Source organism: Ochotona princeps, chromosome 1 (genome assembly GCF_030435755.1).
Source record: "Ochotona princeps isolate mOchPri1 chromosome 1, mOchPri1.hap1, whole genome shotgun sequence".
Lineage (NCBI taxonomy): Eukaryota > Metazoa > Chordata > Mammalia > Lagomorpha > Ochotonidae > Ochotona > Ochotona princeps.
The window spans coordinates 61,926,351-61,933,536 of NC_080832.1; the positions used below are offsets into that span (position 1 = coordinate 61,926,351).

Consider the following 7,186-nt stretch of genomic DNA (forward strand, 5'->3'; position numbering starts at 1 on the left):
CACTGCTGTGATGCCAATATTTGGTGACTGTTGGTTCGAGTCCTGGCTGCTGTACTTTTGGCTCAGCTCCCTGCAAATGCAGTAGAGAAAAGCAGCTGAAGATGACCCAAGTACCTGGGTCCCTGTCACTCACATGGACCTGGATGGAGTCCCAAGCTCCTGACTTTGGCCTGTTCCAGTCCTGACTGTTGCAGACATTTGGGGAATCAATTAGGAAATGAAAGATTCTCTCTGTATGTAACTATGCCTTTGAAACAAACAAATGTATTCGTAAAAGAAGAAACGATTAGTCACTTTTTTCCCTACCAGTTAATTAGTTCATCATTAACAAAATGTTTTCCTTGCTTTGTTATAAATCAGGTTGTTTGACTACAACTTAAATTCTCTTTTAGTTTTATTCATTGGAGCCATTTAGAAAAAAACAGAGACAACCCTATCTTCCAGTTCAGTTTTCAAATGGTCGTAATGACTGAGCTGGCCCAGATCATAGTGAGGCCATGGCAAGAGCCAGAGCCAAGAATGCAACCCGGATCTCCTGTGTAACTGGCACGAACCCAATTACTTGGGCTATTACCATTACATTATTTTTACAAATTAATTTTGCTGGAGCTGGCATTGTGGTGTAGCAGGTAAAGCTGCCAGTGATATTGGCATCCCCTATGGACACTGGTTTGAGTCCTAGCTGCTCCACTTCTGACTCAGCTCTCTGCTAAAGCCCTGGATAAGCAGCAGAGGAGGACCCCAAGTGCTTGGTCTCCTGCAACCACATGGGAGACCCGGATTGAGGTTCCTGAATCCCAGTCTTGACCTGGCCCAGCCTTGACTGTTGAAGCCAGTTGGGGAATGACCGAGCAGATAGAAGATTGATCTCTCTCTCTCTCTGTAACTCTGCCTTTGAAATAAATAAATCATTAAAAATTAATCAGGGCCCGGTGGCGTGGCCTAGCGGCTAAAGTCCTCGCCTTGAAAGCCCCGGGATCCCATATGGGCGCCGGTTCTAATCCCGGCAGCTCCACTTCCCATCCAGCTCCCTGCTTGTGGCCTGGGAAAGCAGTTGAGGATGGCCCAAAGCTTTGGGACGCTGCATCCGCGTGGGAGACCTGGAAGAAGTTCCTGGTCCCGGCATCGGATTGGCGCGTACCGGCCCGTTGCAGCTCACTTGGGGAGTGAAACATCGGATGGAAGATCTTCCTCTCTGTCTCTCCTCCTCTCTGTATATCCGGCTTTCCAATAATAATAAAATCTTTCAAAAAAAAATTAATCAGTTAATTCTGCTGTGGTAAAATATTGTGTTTTAAATATTCAGTGGGGCCAGCATTGCTGTGTAGTTGATTAATCTACGTCCTGAAATGCCATCCTCCCACACTAGATTGCTGATTTGAGTCCCAGTGGCTCTACTTCTGAACTAACTTCCTGTTAACGTGCCTTGGAAGGTACCAGATGATGGCCCAAACATGTTGAACCCTGTCACATCTGTGGGAGTCCAGCAGTGAGTTCCTTGGCTCCTGGCTTCAACCTGGGTCAGACCTTGCTAGTGGTGGCAATTTGGAGAGTGAACCAGTAGATGGAAGTCTTCTGTGTGTGTATGTGTGTTGCTCTGCCTTCATAGAAGTAAATATATAAATAAATCTTAATAAATAAATTTTCTTATTTTCCTATGATTTACCCTTCTGAATTTTGAGTATTATGAGAGCCAACACTGAAGCATAACAGATAAAACCAGTGCCTATGGTGCTGGTACTCCATAAACATGCCAGTTAGAGTCCCAGCTTCTCCAATCCAGCTCCCTGCTAATGTGCCTGAGTAATCAATGTAAGATGACTCAAGTGTGTGAAACCTTGCTCCCATGAGCAGAAGATGCTCCTGGCTCCAGCTCGACATTGTGGCCATTTGGGGGAGTGAACCAGAGGATGAAAAATCTTTAACTCTGTTTTTCAAGTTGGCCTCAAGTCTCCATTCACCCAGATTTTTGCTGTCATTGTTTGGAGTAGTTGTTCAACTTTTTCGGTTCTCCTTCTTCTGCTATGGTACCCAATGAGTCATATTCTACATGTTCATCAGAGTCTGCATCCACTGTTCTGCCTTTTTCACTTGTAAGCTGGTCCAAGGACCCAAATTAAGCAAACTGAGCCTCACTGGATCCTATGCCCCTGGGGCTCATGAACCCGGCACCCACCGTGCAGGCACACCCAAGGACCTGGGTCAGATAACATGAACCCCCACTGGATCCCCCGCCCCTGGGGCTCACAATCTCAGCACCCACAGACCCCAGGTTGACATGGGGTCACCTCACCTCAGCATCCACTATTGTGTTGCGCAGCCTGGCTCAGTCCAGCCTGCCCCAGTTCCAGCTCCTGCTGGTTGGTGCTACAGCCTAGTCCAGTCCAGCCAGATCCCTGTCCCAGCCCTAATGTGAACTGGCTGATGTTGCAGGCCAACCTGGCCCCTCTGCACCCTGTCCTGGTTCACAATTCTGTGAGTGGATATTATGAACTGGCCCAGCCTGGTTCATCTCTAGACCTGATCCACATGTATACTGGTGGGTACTGTAACCTGGCATGGTCCAGGCTGGTCCTTGTCTTGGTTCTTGCACTCACCTACAGGACTACGTCCCATCGAAGGAGTTTCTCAGACTTCTCTATTGGGTTTCCTCTCAGTAGCCGATCTCACATACAACAGTGGGTCTTTGGGCCAGGTTGACTTTGTCTACCTCTTGTCCAAGCAGGAACAGTGACCTTGCTCCACACCCATTCTGGTTCTTACTGTTGGGTGTTGCAGCCCAGACACACCTGGTCCATGGCTAGGCATAGCTGTTCCATGGTTCAGCAGGAGTCAAGACCTAATCCAGTCTGTTCTATACCCACCCTGCCTCCCACGAGTACCGGTGGGTGCTGGAGTATAGCCCTATCTGTCACTCCCCAGATCCAGTCCTTACCTATACCCAGGGAGACTGTAACCATGTCCAGCCCAAACTCAGCTGGGCCTTCCCCTTAGCTCCCAAGCCAGGTCTGTCCCCATCCACCGATCTTGGGCATGCCGACTGAGCTTGCAGTTCCATGGAGTGAGTCCACATATCTCCCATAGATTCCGCTACCAGACCCGTTTCTCTCACATGCTAGTTATTGACATAGCCCATTCTAACATCATCCATCTCCTGTTCCAATTATCACTGGGGGGGTACTGTGATTTTGCCCTGCCAGGTAGGCCCCAGTCTTAGCTTTATGTGTGCTAATGAGTGGTGCTTGGTGATGGTTGATATTAACTACCCCAGCCCAGGTCTCCCATGTGCACTCATATTTCAGGCTGACCATTAAAGGCCCTCCTGTTCCCCCTTCAAAACTGGTCTCAGCCCCTCACTTACTTACATGTGTCGTGGCCTTATCCATGGAAGTCCCTCAGAAGTAATTCCACATGTGGGCATGAACCCTCAGGTCATCGCTACTCCACCTGTGTGATCCCCCAGTCCCCTGCAAATCCACACCCCTAAATCCCCAGAGTAAACTTCCAGGTGGCCCAGGGGCTTCGTCTGGCTTTTACCTGGGCGCATAAGTGAATCTTAAAAAAATAATAATGCTATTGTGATGAGCACTAAATCTTTCAATCCCAACACATAATATTGTTTTAAAGAAGCTATAGTTAAGTGTCTGTGTATTAAATGGCATATCTTACAATCTACCATCTAGTTTGATAGCAGAATAATCCGGATTCTGTTGTGCCCTGAAATACATGGTTTGAAGTCCACATTTCCCTTTATTTTTTATCTTGCACTGACCAGATTTTTTTCACTAGTGAAAAATAAAGAAGTAGTGTGGTATGACAATATACATGGCACGAATGTACGCATGATTATAATTGCGTGACTGCAGCTTGTAGGATGGCCTGCACAAGAGGAAATGAGGAGAGCACCAAAGAAGTCTCAGTTGCCAACACGCAGCTCTGCCGTTGTGTCATAACATTAATCACAGACACATGGGAATGGCTGAACAAGCTGGTTTCCAATAAAGATTTATTTATGGACACTCAATTTCACAATTTTTTCACGTGCTACTATTCATCCTTTCATTTTTTCCTGGCCATTAGAATCACAGAAGCCATTCTTCAGGAGCAGGCTGGATTTTGCTATTGCAGGGCACTCTCATGTCTGTTGGTAAATCCAGGCTTGCCTATTCCTAATGTTGTAAACTGCCTTGGAATCTGGTCTCAGCAGTTACTGTTCTCATTTTGCAATTTAGGTTTAAGAATGAGGAGCGGTATTTTCTTGTCCTAGAGAAACCCACAGTGTTTATTGTAACAGGAAAGAATTTATGTGGATTCTCTGTTTAGGTATGAATGAAGCCAAACGACTTACTGGCAGCTTTGACAACTAAAATTTTTGTAAAATCACTCAACATTTTACTTAAGTATATAATTTTCCCAGAGGTTTGTAATAGTTCCTTGACCCTATTTGAAAGCATAATTAAAGGATCTTTTTAGTACACATTGCTCTGAAATAAATTCTTACTAATATGTAGCTCACTTTAGTGTTCCACAATATTCTCCAACAATATTCAGCTACAATGTTCACCTTTTCCAATGAAATAGTTAGCTTTAGCCAACCTATAGCAGGGGAACACTGATTTCCTCAGAAATATGTTTATTTATCTTTTTTGTTGTTGTTGTTGTTTTCCAGCCACTGAAGACTTATATTTTGTAAATGCTGAGAATTACCAAAGAAAATCAGTAAAAAATTACATTTTGCTACCATGGATACAAATAATGAATGCTTGACATTTCACTTTTCACTTTATGGTTTTCACTCTAAGATGTTAAAGGATGCCTGTTAGTGACGGTAATCATCATTTTCAAAGCTATTTATCAGCCTTGCATCTAGTTTCCTCACCTTGTAGCAGAAAGTTAAAAGGAACTTTTCCTTTTAATCACCCCAAAAATCTTGTCAATGATCCTTAACTGCCACTCTTCACTTCCTCCGTTCCTGACAGAATGCCGCTAGAAACCTCAGCTGCAACTACTGAACCGTAGCTATTAGAATTCCTCTGTAGTAATAACCAATAATCGATCACGAATCATTGAATCAGACAAGGATTTCTCTCATTTTCCTATAAATATTGAGGCTAAGAGTGTTCCTTTGGTCCAACGGAAAGCATGCTTAAGATCTTTGCCTGTTAGCTTATTCTTTTTTCTCTTCTTTAATGTAAGAATAGATTTTCTCCTATTTAATGTAAGAATAGATTTCATGTATTTCCTAGATGCAGGCCTAGGAAGATAACCATACTTCCCTTTGTCACCTCCTCCCACCTTCAATTCACCCTATTATGGGCTTAATATGCAAATTATATATATATGTGTGTGTGTGTGTGTGTGTGTGTAGATAGATGATAGATATATAGATACATAAAAAGAAAGAAAGAAATTATAGAAAGAAAGAAAGAAAGTATAGAAAGAAAGAAAGAAATTATCATTGGTCACATTTGCCATGCTAATGTGCCTGGGCAGGCAGTGGGAGATGGCCCAAGTTCTTAGCACCCTACCATCCCATGGAAAACCTAGATAGAATTCCCGCCTCCTGGCTTTAACCTGATTCAGTCTTGACTGCTGAGGCCATTTGAGGCGTGAACCCACAAGCTGAAGTTCCCTCTCTCCTCTCTCAGTCTGCCTTTCAAATAAATGCTCTTTAAAAAGTCATAATAAAAATAAAAATTAAAATTCTGTTAATGTTAACATTTTCACAGTGAGTTTTCTCTTACAAATTTAACTTTCTGTCTGTATGAAGAGTTTTTTTGCATTTCGTGTGTACAGTTTAAGAAGATAGTCACACTTTGCTTACTCCCCTGCTTTGCCCACCCCGATACGCCTCTCTCCCTCCTTCTCTTCAGCAGTATTTGCAGAGTTATATTTTTAAGATACTTTATACTAATAGACTTGATTTTCCATTAATCATACTATTCAACAATTAGAAAGTATAGTTTTTTGACCTTTGAACACATGATCGCTCATATCCTCCGCTTCCTGGATGATGCTTAGAGACGGTTGGATGGTCCAGATTTGACCTACCACTGTAGGCTTTCGTACAAGACAGCCTCAAACAAAAGCAGACCGTCCCAAACTCCTGGAAACAGAACTGTCTACCTTTATATCAAGAAGGTTAGGAAGGTCCCCAGATTTGAATATGGCATATGCCTACACTGCCTGTGAGGGGTTTGTGCCGTGAGCCCTAAAGTCTTGATGAGATTGTGTAAGACAAAACAAAACAAAACAAAACAAAACAAAACAAGCAAACAAAAGAACACGTGAGCAGGGCCTCTGCTGGCTCCAGGTGTGCTAAATGTGTTCAGGACAGGATCAAGCCAGCGGGTTTTCCTTACCGTGCAGCGGAAACTTATTGTGCAAGTGCTGGAGGCACAGGCACAGACTCAACTAAATAAAAGCATGAAATTTTGAGTAATTAAAAATTCAAAAATAAATAAATAAAAACAAATTAAAATATCCACAAGACCTATTTCCACTGGAGTATAAACATAGGCTAAAAATGGCAATTCCTCTCTAAAATGACCATTTCATTCTGGTATTTGTGTATGTGTGTGTGTGTGTGTGTGTGTTCTGGGTTAGTTGCCACTTATTCAAGAAGTATATTTGTTTATTTCATACAGGCTTATTTCACCAAGCATAATGGTTTCCAGTTGTATCCATTTTATTGTAAAAGCCAAAATTTCATTCTTTTCTATGGCTGAGTAGTATCCCAAAGTATGTATGTATGTATGCATGTGTGTGTGTATATATATATATATTATTCATGCAGTCACATACTCAAATATACATGTCTATACACACACACATACATATACCATTATCTATATATTTGGCAAAGTAATATAAATTAACCATGTCTTCATCACAGAATTTTAAAAGGGAAACTTTAAAGAAAAGCAGTCATATAAAGAAGCATATTAAGTAGAATATACCAAATGACGTTAACTAGGGTATACATTAAATCTAAAATATAAGTCCCCAATTAAATATGTCATAAGCTGAATTCACACTGTTAGTTCTTTCTACAGTTTCATCCATTTTCCCAAATCCAAATGTATTTACTGAGGGCCAGCATAGGTTCATAGTAGGCCAGTCCTCTGCTTGTGGTGACGGCATCTCGTGTGCATATAGGTGTTTTGGACCACCGTGGATTGAGATT

General features: G+C 42.5%; 1 pseudogene; it reads left to right on the forward strand.

Annotated features, from left to right (window-relative positions):
• The first annotated feature begins 465 nt into the window (after positions 1-465).
• On the forward strand, positions 466-6,438 carry LOC101528621 (large ribosomal subunit protein eL34-like; annotated as a pseudogene).
• The last annotated feature ends 748 nt before the right edge of the window (positions 6,439-7,186 follow it).